This window comes from Homarus americanus, unplaced genomic scaffold (assembly GCF_018991925.1).
Source record: "Homarus americanus isolate GMGI-L3 unplaced genomic scaffold, GMGI_Hamer_2.0 scaffold32929, whole genome shotgun sequence".
In the NCBI taxonomy this organism is placed as follows: domain Eukaryota; kingdom Metazoa; phylum Arthropoda; class Malacostraca; order Decapoda; family Nephropidae; genus Homarus; species Homarus americanus.
In genome coordinates, this window is record NW_024737097.1 from 8,364,610 (window position 1) to 8,381,785 (window position 17,176).

The window sequence follows — 17,176 nt, forward strand, 5'->3', positions numbered from 1 at the left end:
AAAAACTAACCTAATCGAACTTAGCCTAACCCAACCCCTCAGGCAGTGTTAGGGTGTTTAATCATTAGTTGAAATATTTTGTGGGTAATAATCTTCAGGTGATCCGAGGAATGGATGTGGTGGTTCAACGGATACAGAGCCTCTTTCTCCCCTGATGGTAGCCTAACTAGTTCGCACCTAGGACACTCTCCCCCCCCCTCCCTACCCTTCGCTCCCCATCTCCATTCACCCAGCTTTGAATGTGTACCAAATGTACAGATAGGGAATACAGTCAAGTGCAATTCCAGTCTTTCTATCTTGTGCACCGAAAGACTTTTAGACCGCAGTGTGCTATATCCTTACTACCCCTAACGGATTATCAGGACTACGAAGTTCACATTCACAGGAGGAATTTTGATGCAAATCTTCAAGTTTTATTTATATTAATATTATATTATTTTAATATATTATTTTAATATATTATTATTATTATTATTATTATTATTATTATTATTATTATTATTATTATTATTATTATTATTATTATTATTATTATTATTGTTATTATTATTATTATTATTATTATTATTATTATTATTATTATTATTATTATTATTATTATTATTATTATTATTATTTTTATTATTATTATTATTATTATTATTATTATTATTATTATTATTATTATTATTATTATTATTATTATTATTATCATTATTATTATTATTATTATTATTATTATTATTATTATTATTATTATTATTATTATTATTATTATTCTGTTGTAAGTTTGACTGTATTCTGTTGTACACTTTACTGCATTCTCTTGTACAGTTGCCTCCACAGAACGTACCACGGCTTAGGTGTGTGTGTGTGTTAGTGCATATTTACGAGATGTGGCACCGCAGTGGCGTATAGTCATGGGCGTAAAACCGTGAATTACCCTGTTTGCCGGTTCCCCATAGTTCAGTCCTAGTCACTCAGTCGCGGCTACACAACAATGCTACATAACATGTATTACAGGGTACAGTTGCCTCAAAGATTTCCTTTATTCCCTATGGTAATGTTTACGTAAATGTGGCAGAGTCGCATTGCCAAATTTATGAATTAATGGCTAGTAGTGTTGTAACGATGGAGCTGATTGGTGTACAAGTTCGAGTGCTGGATATCAGGAGACGGGGATGGGAAGGGTTACCCTGCCCCAGAGGTAAAACTGTGAGGGTTACTCACCCTCCCCGCCATTCTATCGTGTTAAATAAGTAATCCTCCTCAATCCCACTTTGGTATTTCATTACGGCTCTCAGCACACCTATGAAGACGATCCCCACTGCTGTCACAACCAAGGCACCTCACTCACACCATACTCCACGATACAGGCATACCATTATCCGCAATTATATGTAACGCCTCTTACGGTTTATATAAAATGCTTGTCAGTTTCCACAATTAAAATAAAACTTGTATATTTTTCAGGGGTGTCACTGTGGTAGTGATGGGTCACTGTGTGGTTGCTTGGTCGCAGGATGAATAAGTCATTTTTATGAAAATTAATAGATGGTCATCGACAGGCGATTCTTGAATTTGCACAATTGAATTCGAGTTTTGCAGCGGACAGCAGCTAGTTTATTGTGCACCCCATACTCATCCTGTGAGCGGTAGCGCTGAAAGGATTATGGGTAAAGACCACAAAGGGTGTTTATCGGACCCTAGTGATTTGATATTATGGGATTGAGTGTTACAGAGTTCCAATACATTGTTTGTTTAAGCCGGTAAACAGAATTTTGATTAGGTATTAGATGCGAAGTGTGGATACAGCCTTAGTATAACAGCTATCTTGTCATCAGAGATAAAGTGCTGTGCCATTGCATAGACAGTGTGCTTGGATCTATCCCTATAAGATTCTATTTTTTCACAGTCTAAGACACAGTGTTGGAGTTTGTGACCATGTGTCTGGCCGCACACTTTACATTAAGTTTTGTTCACATCTGCCAGAGGGGCATACTGCCAAAGGTACTTATATCCCAACCTTAGTCTAGCAGTTACAACATCTTGTAATCTAGTGATCTTGTTACTTGCTCCATATACATGTTTTACATGATACATCTCACATGGTAAACAATGGCTTGACTAGTGCCTTTTTGCACTGTCTACTGTCCTCAAATTCACCAGCAAGTTCTTTTCTAATTACAGTTTTTAAGGTTCTGTTTGACAGTCCTAGACTGTATTCAACATTGTCATTGTTGGACGCAAGTTTAGCTAAGGCATCAACTCAATCATGTTCACTAATGCCTATGTGAGAGGGGATCCACTGCAACTTGATCCTGATATCCCCGTCAACAAGACACATATGCTTGTGTCTGGTTGGGTGACAATCTGAGTTTAGGGTATCAAGAGCAAGTAGTGAGGATAAGGAGTCAGTGATGATGGACTGTCAGTGGCAGTGTCTTCAACAAGTTTCAGGGCTGTGAGTATGGCAAATAGTTTAGTTTGTAGAGTGGATGCCCAGTTGCTAATTCAAGTCCCTTTCTCTATTACATTACCGTTAGGCTTAGTTACAATGACATCACTTCCAGCACTCCCACACACAGTGTTAAGAGAGCCGTCAGTGTAGATGGTCTGTATGGTGTTATCTTCAGTCTGTAGGTCATGTATGTGTTCAAGAGCTCTCACGTTGGCAGTGTGTTGGAGATTAGGATTATGTGTCGTCAGTCGTTTAGGCGGGGACGTGGGAGTTGTAATGTCGAAGGGAACTGTCCGCCAGACTGCCAGGAAGCGCTGCTGTGTCTCACATTTGTACAGATAGTCTAGTCTAAACATCCTCATATGTGTAGCTGTAGTTTGGGTCCATTTAGATTATCCAGTTTCATGACTCATATATTCTAGAAGCTTTTTTTAGAAGCAATTTTATCTGGATCACCAAGCAAGAACCTCAGGGCTATCATGAAGTTGACTTCACTTATTCTATCTTTGGACGCTGGGTATACATAGTTCTTTCCTCATATTAAGGACCAGGGCTGGTGAGTGGTAATCTATCAGAGATCTTATATAGCCTACTGTAGGTACATTGTTTTAGCAATTCTTATAATAGCGCCTTAATGTGGGTTGTAACCCGTTACACATTTTAGGGGTTTTAACGTATCAGTACATTGGCGGGTTAGCTGTTGTATGGCAGGTAAGGTATGGGTGATAGGGATACCGATATATTTAAAAGAGGAGACATAGTCAATGGTGTTGTTATCTATCTTAAGGTTTGACGGTCCACGTTTGCGGTTACCAGCTTGTCTGTTGAATACTTTAGTTATCTCAATGGAGATGATGAGACCAAGGTTCTCACAGTCTGACTGTGGGGCTCGTCATATAAACTTCCAACAAATCATATATTTGTTTTAATATAGTTTTAATTTGATTCCATAGTATGTTTACTATTGTGCTGTTTCCTTCAGTTGAATGTAAGCAAACACAGCGCTGCCACACTGCACAAAACCTAAGGAACCCCTGTAAACGCACTAGTGAAGGGGACTGTACATGGTTCAGGGCGGTTTGGATTTCACAGTGAGTTCTAGTATGAATAAGAATGTCATCTGCATAGCGAACAGTAATATTGCTGGGCTGTCTAAGATTGATTTTAATAGTGCATTCATAAGAACATTGAGCAAAGTGGGACTAAGTACTCCACCGTGGGGGGTGCCAAGTTGCATATCTTTTACTTCACTGTTGTAACCCTGAAACAGTGCAGCAGCCCTTCTGTTGGTTAGGCAACCCACCTATCCAGTGTAGCAGCCGACTGTAGTGATGGGTTGTCAGACCACAGCTTACATCTCAGAAACAGTCCAGACTTGACCCGACATTAGGGGGGTCAAATGTAAGGGTAAACCTCGCGACCACTCAAGGAGTTACAAATCAACTGGCTCCCCTCCCATGTCACACGGCCCCAACAAACATGTAAGAAGGCACCGGCCGACTCTCTCCCAATATACACAATAACCTACACCGCAGAAGAAGTCCAGACCTGACCTCACATTAGCCAGGTCAAATGTAACCCTCGACCCAAGTCAAGGGGCCACAAATCAACCAGGGCCTCTCATGTCACACGGCCCCATCTGAAGATTTCTCCAGAATATACAACTTATAGTCTCTGAAAAAGTCCAGACCTGACCCTACATTAGCGAGGGCAAATGTAAGGAGACCCTTCGCCGCCCCCCCCCCTCGATCAGCTCAACCTGACGGCTCGCCTCCCAATATATAGGACGTCCTAGTCCTCCCTCGGCGCAGAGAGAGAGAGTGTGTCTTGTAAGGAGGAAGGGCCAGCTACTACACCACCAGGCCCGCTCGAGAGGAGTCAGAGAGGACCGGAGGCAGTCGCCTCCGGTCAGGACCGAGACTTCCCTCCGGCGCCCAGCTAAGCAGTCTCCCATAGAGACAACCCAGGACCACCTGCTAGGCCTCCCCTAGGTCACGTGAGTTTTTGTCAGAGCTTTCCATGGGATGAGTTACTTACGTGGGAAGTGTATTCATTTCATGTTCGTGTCCGAGAATCAGAGTGCCTAGTAACGTAATATGATGTCCTAGTAACGTAAATATAATGTCCTAGTAACTTCAATAGAAGGTGTTATTAATGTGTCCATGTCATGTTCGTAATTAATAAAGAGTTGTAACGAAGCTGTGTTTGAGAAGTCGCCCTTAAGACGTAATAGATGTGTATGGACACATAAGATACGATAAGTGTAAATCCATCATCAAATAACTATCACGGCCACGCTACCAAAGTCTTCCTCTTTTTTATACTCTTATACTATCAATATTCTACCTATATGTAATCTTCTTCTTATCAGAGTGTCTCATTATACGACCTCCTATATCCATTTTGGCGAGTTCGTACAATATAAGTTGCCTATTGGCAATATTAAATGCAGCTCTTTTAGGTCAAGGAATGTAGTGTATCTGTGCCATTCATCACCCTGAACACTTTGGAATGTGGTGATGCAATTACGTATACTTTTACCATGGGTGAAGCCATTTATGTTAGGAGACATGTGTTCTCTGATTGTGTATAAGAGTCTGCCAAGAACCATCCTCTCAAAGGTTTTGCAAAGGCAGCTAGTTAGTGTTATGGGACGAAAGACATCAGGCTGTCCCGGCTTTGGTATTAGTATAACAATACTGTTAGTCCATGATGTGGGTAGGTGGTCTTCGGCATGACTTATATCGTACGATGCCAATAATGGATTGCCTGGCACACGCCTTAGTAGTTTAACGATATTGTAGATGACTCCACCCTCACCACGGGCAGAGGATCTACCCCTGGTGAGGGCGGCGTCAAGCTCCTACTCAGTATATGGAACAGCTCATTGTGCTGTTTGCCCAGCATAAAATACTTCTCTCTACTGACTTCGCATCAAGGAGCTCTCGAGTCCTTGTTGGTAACATGTCATAGCCAGAGACACGAGCCCACGTTGTTATTAGCTCATTCGATCTCTATTGTCATGGTCAGTGAGCGAGCGGACCCGGGGTCGATCCCCGGGCAGGGTGAAACTATGGGCAAGTTTCTTTATGCCATTTGTCTCTGTCTACCCAGCAGTAATTGGGAACCTAGATGTTAATCGATTTGTGGATCGTGTTCCGGGGTAATGGTTAGCCAGTGCAGTTGGTGAGTTGTCCGGTCTTCTCGGACTATTCTTTGACATGCAACTCGTTAAATTAGGGTGCGGTTGTTGCGTTGGCGACAGCTTCTACTCCTTAAACAAATTCACGCCTAGGTGGTCCTTGGGCCGGCCAGCCTCGTTACTCGAGGGGCAAGCATTTTTTGTTCTATTAGCACATTAAATTTTTGCAGCGGGGTTGGATGGGAGACGTGTCTACTGTTTTATCTCTGATTGTGTTTATATCTTTCCAGGCTTTTCTAAGGGGAGTGTGTGTTCAGGTTGTTGACATATTTTTCCCATGTATTTTGCCTAAGTTCATTCACGTGCTCCCGGACTATTGCAAGGGGAGCTTGTAACAGTTTGAGTATTTGAAGTGTTCTGGGGTGTTTGTAACCCTCACCAATCTGCCTGGCTATTGATTAAGTTCTTTCAATTTGGGGTCATCAGAACACTGCTGTGGTTTGTTCCTACTATGCTGAGCACGTTTCCTCATCTTTATGGTGGAGGCATTATTGGGGAAGAACGCATAAGTCCTAGCATAAAGATCATAATGGAAACTTTGGTGAATGTCAGGCTTGTAATCCTTATACAAGTCATAGATGAAGCCTATGTTCTTGCTTAACTATTAGTCTACATTTGTTTAGCTTTTCACCAGTGGGGGTGGTATTGGCCATATGTACACTGGCTTGAATTGGTTTGTGATCAGACATAAGATCAGTGACTACATCAGAGCTATGGGTTGTGTATGATAGATTAAAATCAATACACTTATCTAGAGCCCCGCCGTAGATGTGTGTTGGCTCACTATCACCAATGATTTGAACATCTTTGAATTTACACAACAACATGAGAATGATGGTCTTGATTACTGGGCCGGGTTTTCTTCACGGAGGAAAAAATATTTGTGTCTACCACCCATGGTCGTCTCCACTGTTGGTGATCAAATATCACTCGTGATGAACGCCAAAGCATCTATGGGGTGACACAGAGAGCATGTGACGAGGTATGTATGGATGCAGCAGTACGGCGTGGGTGAACTGACTGAAATCACAGGAACTATTGGAGGAAGTGATGGCTCCCTGTGTGCGCAAGTTACCCAACTGCCTCCATTTACGGTTAATATTTCATCTATTACCATAATTCGATATTACATCTTGTAATCTGTTGTTTAATTATAGATAGCATGTGGTTATATAGTGTGCGATCTTGCCCCGGCTCCCAGGAGTTGACAATGTTACCCCATAGGTGTTCGTTCGGGTTTAAGTCGTACTCCTTGCTCGGCCAGTTCAGAAGCTCAATGTCCCGTTTCTCGTCAAATCATTGTCTGATGATCCTTGCAGAGTGGATTGGAGGTTACCCTGCAATAATACGTAATATTATGTTTATGATACTATTTGTTATGCTTTTAATACCGGTAAATGCTTTTGCGTTGGGCTGATGGTAAAATATTATTGCTGCACTTCAACAGCTGTGGTTTTTAAATGCGTAACTAGGTTAGTAATTACACCAGACCATCAGCAATAAAATGGGTACATTTTTAAATGCATAACAAATAAAATTAATATAAAACTAAGTATTATAGATTTAACCTATTACAACTAGTATATTTCATTAATCAGATTTGGAAGAGATTGTTGGCGAACAATTTATGGTAAACTTCTGAAACAGCAAGCAAATAAATAACATAACATAAGAACATAAGAAAGTGGGATACTGCAGGAGGCCGACTGGCCCATACAGGGCAGATCCCTTTCACACCCATCCCAGCACTTCCATGTGCCTATCCAACTTCGTCTTGAAGCTCCCTAGCGTCCCCGATCCTACTATAGCACTCGGTAGCCTATTCCACATGCTTGCCTATATCCTTTCTGAATCGGAATTTATCTAATTTAAAGCCATTTGTTCTAGTTATTTCGTTATTATTGAGCTTCAGAACATCTTCCATTTTACCCTTGTTAATCCCACTTACCCACTTGCACACCTCTATCATATCTCCCCTAACTCTACGCCTCTCTAATGAATGTAAGCCTAAGCTTTTCAGTCTTTCTTCATATGGAAGGTTTCTAACATTATGGATCATTTTTGTCATTCTTCTTTGTACTCTCTCCAAAGAATCTATGTCCATTCTATAATAAGGACACCAGAACTGAACCGCATAATCCATGTGTGGCCTCACTAATGCTAGGTAAAGTTTCAAGATAAACGTCAGCAGTTCTGTTACTCACAGACCTAGATATGAACCCAAGAATCCTGTTTGCCTTGTTGCGAACGCTAATACATTGTTTTCTAGGTTTCAAGTCGTTGCTAACAAATACACCTAGATCTTTTTCACAAACTGAGTTTTCTATTTCCGTGTTACCTAGTTTATACTTAACGTTTGTATTCGTCTTCCTATCTGTAGTACCTTGCATTTATCAGTATTAAAATTCATTTGCCAGTCTACTGACCACTCATGTAAGGTATTCTAGATCTCTTTGAAGGTGTTCAAAGTCACTGTCTGAATTTATCACTCTCCCATTTTGGTATCATCTGCAAATTTACTAATCCTACTAGTTATGCCTAAATCAAGATCATTAATGAATATAACAAACAGCAGAGGGCTAATACAGATCCCTGGGGAACTCCGCTTTTGACCGCACCCAGTCTGACTTTAATCCATTTATGCTGACTCTTTGTTTCCTACCAGTTAACCATGACCTAATCCATTTTAATACTGATCCACCTATTCCATGTGCTTCTACCTTCCTTATCAATCTCTCATGAGGACTCTATCGAATGCTTTACTGAAATCTAAATAAATTATATCATATGACTTATCATTATCTACCGCTTCATATACTTCTGAGAAAAAGCTAAGCAAATTTGTGAGACAAGAACGTCCTGGGTGAACCCGCTGAGAAGAATGAATTAAGTTGAATGTTTCAAGGTGGCTTCTGATTTTTGTAGCAATAATTGACTCTAGCAACTTGCCTATGATTGACGTGAGACTAATGGGACGGTAATTTGATGCTATTGATTTATCACCCTTTTGAAAATCGGAACTTTGCAAGTTTCCAAGCTTCTGGCACTAGGCCCGATTCTAATGACTTATTAAATAAAACTGCTAATGGATTACTCAACTCATCTCTACATTTTATTCTAGCATATACCTCGTCTGGACCAGGCGATTTATGAGCTTCAGTTTGTTAATTACTTTAAGCACATCGTTACTAGTAATATTGATATTCATCAACATATTTTCTATACTGTCGTTATATACCTTATGAACTTCTGGAAACTGTGCTAGGTTTTCATTTGTGAATACGGAGCGAAAATGACTATTTAACGACTACACATTTCTAACTCATCATCAGTCATTTCTCCTGTCGTAGTTTTAAGGGACCTATTGTATCTCTAACCTTTGATTTATACAGTTGATAAAAAGCTTTGGGGTTATTTTTCGATCGTTTGCTACCTTGATTTCATAATTTCTCTTTGCTTTCCTAATTTCTGTTTTTACCTGTCTTGTTAGGTTCTGATAGTAACCAAGTAAGTGATTTTCGCCTTTCTTAACTTTTCTATATACTCTTTTTCCTAGAAGATCTAAGAGTCTATTATTCATCCATTTTGGTTGGTTCGTATCGATCTGAATTTTCTTTTTAGGGATGTGTTTATTTTGGGCATTATTGATTGTCCCAATAAATTGTTCATAAGTAGCTATTAAATTCGGGTTATCCGTCCTAAGTTGACAGTTTCGGAGGTGTGGGGATTAATCTTTTGATCATAGGGTCATCCCTTAGGTCTCTCCTTAAGCTACCGTAATTAGCCTTCCTAAAATTCGGGATCAAGGCCGAATTTTCCTTCTTCCTGCCATCCCATATTATGTTAAAATATATGGCTTTATGATCACTGTTTCCTAGTTCGTCTCCAATCCCAACATCTTTTACTAGATTTTCATTATTACTGAGAACTAAATCGAGGATATTATTTCCTCTAGTGGGCGAGTTTATGAATTGATATAAAAAACTATCTTGTACTACTTCTAGAAAATCTTCAGATTCATTATCGCTAAGTTGATTTTTCCAATCTATGCCTGAAAAGTTGAAATCGCCTAGAATACATACATTGTTTCTATCAGATGCCTTCTTTATTTCCTCCCATAGCAATTTACCATCGTTCCTACTCAAATTAGGTGGTCTATATATAACACCAATGACTACGGATTCACTGCCCTCACCAATCTCTACCCAAATACTTTCATTGTCGCTATTTGTTTTAATGTTTGATTTATTGCAGCTTTTTAATGACACCCTGATATACACTGCTACACCGCCACCTCTCCTTCCTACTCTGTCAAATTTAAATAGGTTTTATCCTGGAATATGAAATTCTGCTAAAAAATGCTTGCTGCTTGAATTTATCCATGTTTCCGTTATTGCAATTATATCTATGTTCTCTTTACTAACAATGGCCCTGAGCTGGTCCATTTTGTTACACAGGCTTCTACTATTAGTATAATAAACACTCAATATATTTCTTCCGTTTTTATCTGTTTTACATTTATTACTTTGATGTTTGTTATTATGACTAACTATATTTTCAGCATTATCTACTTCTGTTTCACTACTTCCCAGGACCTGCTTGTTTTTTGACTCCCATTTTCCCCGACCCCTCTCTACTGGCGAAACCCCCCCTTCGGAGTGACAATTTCACGCTCCAGGGATGCAGACAACGTCTTTACCCCCTCACGAGACAAGTGTACTCCGTCGCGACAGTACAGGTAGTCGTTGCCATAAAATCGTTGCCAGTCATCAATGAATGCCCAACCATTGTTTGCACAATGTTTTTCCAGTCGGCAATTAATAGCAATTGCCCTGGACAGCCATTCACGACCAACCCCTCTTCTAGGCAAGACACCACATACTATCGGGATCCCTCCCCTATCTCTAATCTTCCCCAGCGCCTCCCTATACCTCTTGAAAAGTTCCTCACTCCTAACCTTACCTATGTCGTTTCCTCCCACACTAAGACACACTACTGGATTGGTACCCTCCCCTGACAAAACTCTGTCTAACCTCTCGGCTACATGCCCTATCCCAGCCCCAGGAAAACATACCCTAGTCCTACGTTTCCTATCTCTCGCACAAAAAGCCCTATCCATAAACCTCACCTGGCTGTCACCAACTACCACGACCTTACCTGTGGGCAGGGTTTGTACAACTGCCCTTTCCTCTCCTTGATCCATACCGTCCTGCCTCTTCTCTTCCTCTCCAGCTTCCTGCAGCACCTGGTAAGGGTTACTGCACTCCACACCCTGGTCAGCTTTCCTAAGCCTGACCCTAGTCCCCTTGGAGACAACCACTCTCCACGCCTGCTCCTCCTTCGCAGGTGTCCTGCTAGGCAGGACACCTACCTGAAGGAGTTCCGTCCTGAGGGCTTCATTTTCCCCCTTTAGAGTGTCAACCTCACTCCTCAACTGCCCCAGCTGCCTTAACAGCGTGGCAAGGAGGTCGTCCTTCCCCACACTCCCCTCCTCTTCCCCCACGGCACAACGATCCAAAGCGGCCATTTTCCTTGGTCTCTAGCGGGAGCACAACGGCACGACCTTCTCCAAGCTGGGTCAGAGGTCAACTGAATAATATCCTCTCAGGATGTTGGATAGCATACGTGCGTACAGAGGGGGCCATCACTTCCTCCAATATCTCCAGATACTGGTCGGTGGTAAATCGTTCTGCGATTTCAGTCAGTTCACCCATGCCGTACAGAAGCATCCAAACATAATACGTCACATGCTCGCTGTGTGACCTCATAGATGTTTTGGCGTTCACCTCGGGTGATATTTGGTTACCAACAGTGGAGACGACCATGGTGTGGTGAATATTTTCAATAATAAAATATTGACAATAAAATATTGTCAATGAATATTGACCATGGTAGGCGCCCTTTAGGGGAGGTTGCACAGCGGTCCCAGGCATTACCCACAACACCAGGTAGGCTCCTCAAAGTAGAACAGTGGATGGTCAATATTCCCACAATGTGTCATCAACATTCCCACCATGTGTCATCAATATTCTCAATAGTGTAGTTGGTGTTTTTGCTCTGGCTGACACATGTGGCTGTTGTAATGGGAGTGGTGCGTCAGGTGCAGAGAGTATGTGCGCTTATCACAGAGGCCAGGTACCCGCCCCTGAAGGTGCTCTGGAGGTCTTGCACTTTCATACTACACTCCATCAAGGATCACGTCTCAAGGGCGTGGTGATGTAAGGCTGTGGTGGTGTGCGTGGAGGATGTGGTGGTGGGGGTGGAGGGTGAGATGGTGGGGGTGGAGGGTGTGGTGCTGTGCGTAGAGGGTGAGGTGGTGTGGTTGGAGGGTGAGGTGGTTTGGTTGTAGGGTGAGGTAGTGTGGTTGGCGGGTGAGTTTGTGTGGTTGGAGGGTGAGGTGGTGTGAGTGGAGGGAATTTTAATTTGATTTTGTTTTAATTTTGCCGCGGACAGTAGCTAGTTTATCTTGCACCCCCAACATTGCTAAAGCTGCCACCCGAGAGGTGGGAATGCTGTACAGATGCCGTAGTTACTTCACTCCTGAGCAGTTGCTTCAAGTATATAAGGGATTCATTCGTCCTAACTCTGAGTACTGCTCTCATATCTGGGGTGGCTCTTCTTCTGTCCAACTGTTAGATAGGGTGGAATCAAAGGCATTTCGTCTTATTAATTCTCCTCCTTTAGTTGATAATCTTTCTTCCCTTTCTCTTCGCCGCAATGTTGCTTCACTCTCTCTCTTTTACAGGTACTTTAACGGGCAATGTTCGGTGGATTTGGCATACCTGTGTTCCGCCGGTAAGGCCGTGGGCTCGTAACACTCGTCTTGCCCGAGGTGCCCACCGTTTCTCTGTGGATGTTGGTCACACTAGAATAACCCGCTACAGTACATCCTTCCTTCCTCACACAGCCAAACTGTGGAATGCTCTGCCTTCTTCTGTGTTCCTATACTCATACAATCTGTCTCACTTTAAAAAGCTGGGTTTTCGGCATATTCGTGGTGTAGATTAATATAATCGTTTTCTTTTGTATTTTAAATTTCTTTTTACTCTTATTTTTCCGCCCCCTAGGCCCCGTTGTGAGTCGTTGAACTGTGCCCGAGTGGGCTAAGCCCCGTAAAAAAAAAAAAAAAAACCCTACTCATTCTTTAAGCGGTATCACAAAGAGGATTACAGACAAGAGGTCACAAACGCTAAGTATAACAGACCCTAGTGGACAGGATAATATGGCATTAAATGTTACAAGGTATTGCCAATACATTGTTTGTTTAGTTCTGTACAAAGAGGTTGACTTATTCACACCTGCGTGAGTACAGTAGTGTGAGGGTGTGGGCAGAGGGTGTGGTAGTGTGAGGGTGTGGGCAGAGGGTGTGGTAGTGTGAGGGTGTGGGCAAAGGGTGCGGTAGTGTGAGGATGTGGGCAGAGGGTGTGGTAGTGTGAGGGTGTGGGCAGAGGGTGAGGTAGTGTGAGGGTGGGGAGGGGGAGGTAATCACAGTAATACATTGGCTTAATATTTCGTCTTGTATCTAAAGGGATGAGACATCGTACTTAAGGGGTTAAGATACCTTAAATTAACGTATTAATTACAATACTCATATATCAAATGACTCTACAGGGTATTAATAAAGGTCAGGTAAAAATAAGTCTGTACTCATAATTCCCTGGGAGAAGACAAGTGTTGAGGGTCGTTTACTCTGTCATAACCAACACTGATTGGTATGGTCCTGTCATTGTATTAATTCATCACATAACACCGGCCTCTTTGTGTCGTGGTAATGCAGTTTTATCAGATTTTTTTTTATTATTTACAAATTAAGTTCTTTCTTAACTGTCAGTTGTATTTAAGTGCCATACTTTTGACAGTATATATAATGGTTGGTCAGCATCGCATCTGTGTCATTGATCTTAATTCGTGAACTAGTACTGAGTTCAGTTACTCCCTTTATGCATTCAATAATCATCCCTCAGAACGGACTCTGAAAAAAAATAAATTAGATTCCATTTAATCCTGTTTTTCTGTCTTCAGAGAGTTTTAATCAGTTATAGGTCGCCTCGCAAGTAAAAGGTCTCGGATTCGATTCCTTGCTGGAGTGGAGGACTGCGGTTCACAGATTCAGTTTTGTTACCTCCTTGTACACTAACACTGTATACATTTACTAACAAACTGACTACACTATACTAACGGTGTCCTTTCTGGTGGTGGACCAGCATCCAGTGAGCTTTTAGTTTAACAAATTTATTGGCAGAGCTTGTAGTACAGTTTGCCTATTCTGAGTAATTCAGTCAGGTCTTGACACTGAGGGAGGTATCACTTCTCACTGCCACGCAGGACAGAGGTTCATACACAAAGAAATACATCATATTCATTAACAGCTATAAATGTATAGAGGTCAGATTCATATGGGTAATGTCAATGTTCACTGCCATGCAGGACAGAGGTTCGTACACAAAGAGATGCATCATATTCATTGACAGTACATATACATATATGTACACACACACACACACATATATATACATACATATACATATATACATACACATATACATGTACATATATATACACACACGCACACATACATACATATACGTCGGTCAGATTCATGTGGGTAATGTCACTCTTCACTGCCATACAGGACAGAGGTTCGTACACAAAGAATGCATCATATTCATTGACACTATATATAGGTCAGATTCATGTGGGTAATGCCACTGTTCACTGCCATGCAGGACAGAGGTTCGTACACAAAGAAGGAAATACATCATATTCATTAGCAGTATATATATAGGTCAGTGGATCACATACATTGGAGTTATATTCTAATTGAAGACTAATCAGTGTGGGCTAGCAAATTTGGGATAAACAGCAAGAATGTCCTCAAGCACACCTGATTCAATGAAGTAATTACATAGTTCAAGATACAATAAGTCAGGTGGCCTGAAGTCTTTGACAGTGTCACATTCAATAAAATAGTGTTCAAGTGTATGCTTTAAAGGTTTATCACAAAGTTTACATGCTAAGTGTTCCGGTATTGGTACAGCGTTACTAACTTGTCAGATGTGTCTGTATCCTAGCCTAATTCTGGCCACGACTACATCACATTGTCTGGTTCTGTCCTTATGCTGGCCATACCGGTACCTCTTGTCACAAAATTTGTCATATTTACTAATGCTACAACTGTCAGGTCTCTCTGCATTTCTCACTTCTTCTAGATCAGAGTTCATGATTCTGACTTGAATGTTTTTAATTACAGCATTGGACAGGCCAAGGTCACGGTCAACATTTTCTTTCTTACATGCCTCATTGGCCAGTCTATCACTACGGTCATGATACCTGATTCCAACATGGGACGGAATCCACACAAATTCGATACGAAAGTTGTTCTCATTGGCAGTTATCACATTCCTTTTAATATCACATACATCTTTAGACATAGAGCCTGACGGGCTGTTCATTGATTTCAAAGCACTTTGAGAGTCACAGAATATCACCCCACCTCCATTTTTTTGAGGTAGTCTGTGGCTAAGTAGATTCCAGTTAGTTCAGTTTGTGTTGTGCTGGCCAAGTTGTTCAGCCTTTGTTTGTTTGACACTATCATCACTTTTTCTTTATATATTACAATTGCACAGCCTGTTCTACATGTGTTTGTCTGCACAGAACCATCAGTAAAAGCATAACATTCACTTGATTTAATACTCTCTATGTGTCTGTTAATAGTTTCTAGTGTGATACATCTCACCACATCGGTGTTTAACATCTGCTTACTACCAACAGGAGTGTAATTAATAGGAACTGATATGTCCGGCCAAGGAGGAATGGCATTAATAGGTTCGTCTGGGGTGATTGGGACATTCAGTTTCAAGAGATCTGCAACACTTTTATGAAGCCACGCCCCAAAGAGAGTCTTTTGTGGAAGGTTGGCGAGATGGTCGGGATTACTTAGATAGAACATCAACTCAGTTTGAGCTGTAGTTTGAGAACCATTGTTCTTCAAAACTTTGACACAAAACATGGTATTAAGTAGAGCTATCCTCTCAGATAGGGAGGGCAGTCCGAGCTCTTTCCTCATGTTTACAATTCTGGTTGATTTTGGGCAACCTAGGGTGATGCGCATGGCTTCATTTTGCACTACCTCAAGGCTGTTGAGTTGTTAAGGCGGAATAGTCACAAGATGGAGAGCACGATAGTCAACTACAGAACGAATGAAGTGAAGGTAGAAAGTACGAGCATAGGTGATGTTAATTCCATAGCCCTTGCCAACAAGGGTTCTGAGGGGTTTAATGCTCTGCATTAGTTTGTCACGAAGGTTGCTGACAAAGTTTGCATCATTCACACAAATTCCAAAATATTTATAGGAGCTACATAGTTCCAAGGGCATGCTGTTAATGTTATAGTCAAGAGGCAGAGGGTGAGCAGGACGAGGATTGAGGACCCTCGTCTTGTCAACAGATATTATGAGACCGCATTCAACAGTTCCCCGAGCAAATACATCCAACAAGGCTTGGAGCCTGAGTTTGGTTTGTGTCATAATGCAGATATCATCAGCATAGCATATTACGGCTTCGTTTGGCTGAACTGGAATGTCAGCAATAAGCTTGTGCATCAATATATTAAAGAGCATAGGACTTAACACTCCTCCCTGAGGCGTACCTATCTCAAATGATCTCATTCTGGTACTTTTAACTCCCCTAAACAGAACACTGGCATACCTGTTGGACAGATAACCCTTTATCCATGTCAGGAGGTTAGCTTGTATGCCAAAATTAGCTAGTTGCTCAAGTATAATGTCTCTATTAGCTACATCAAAGGCTGATTTAAGGTCTATGAAGGCTGCTTGAGCCTTATCTTTTGAGTGAACAAGATATTCTGCAAAGCATGTCTGTGTGCTACGCCCGGGCATGAACCCGTACAGATTAGGGGCGAGTTTGTCTTTGACTTGAAACATGAGACGGTTTAGAACAACTCTTTCAAGGACTTTACGCATACAGGATGTAAGTGAAATTGGCCTGAAGTTTGGAGAATTAGCTTTAGGGATTGGAACTATGTTTCCATGAGTCCATGTCTTAGGCAGAATACCCTGTGTGAGGCTCATTTAATACAGGTCAAGCAGTGGATGGTTAGGGATCTCATTCAACAATCTCAGGGTGTTATAGGTTATGCCATCCTCACCAGGGGAGGATGACTCACCTTTCATTAGTGCTGTTGTTAGTTCGTGGTGCGTTATAGGAAACTGGTCGGTAAGGTCTGGTGAGGAACAGGCTATTTCAATATTGAAACCCCCTATTAATGTGTGAGGTGTTAAGATATTGTTGTATGTCAGGAGGCAGGGAAGTGATTTGTGACACACTAGACCATTGGTCTAATAGCATGTCAGCATATTCTGCAGGGCTGTGGTGAAGCTGGACTGGGGTGGGTGACTTGATAATGGCTCTAATTTTGTTCCACATTTCTGCTAGAGTGGGTGTTCTATTAATCCCCTGTAAGAATTGTTCCCAATAGGTGTTTCTCACCTGACCTTTGAGTTCACAAAATTCTCT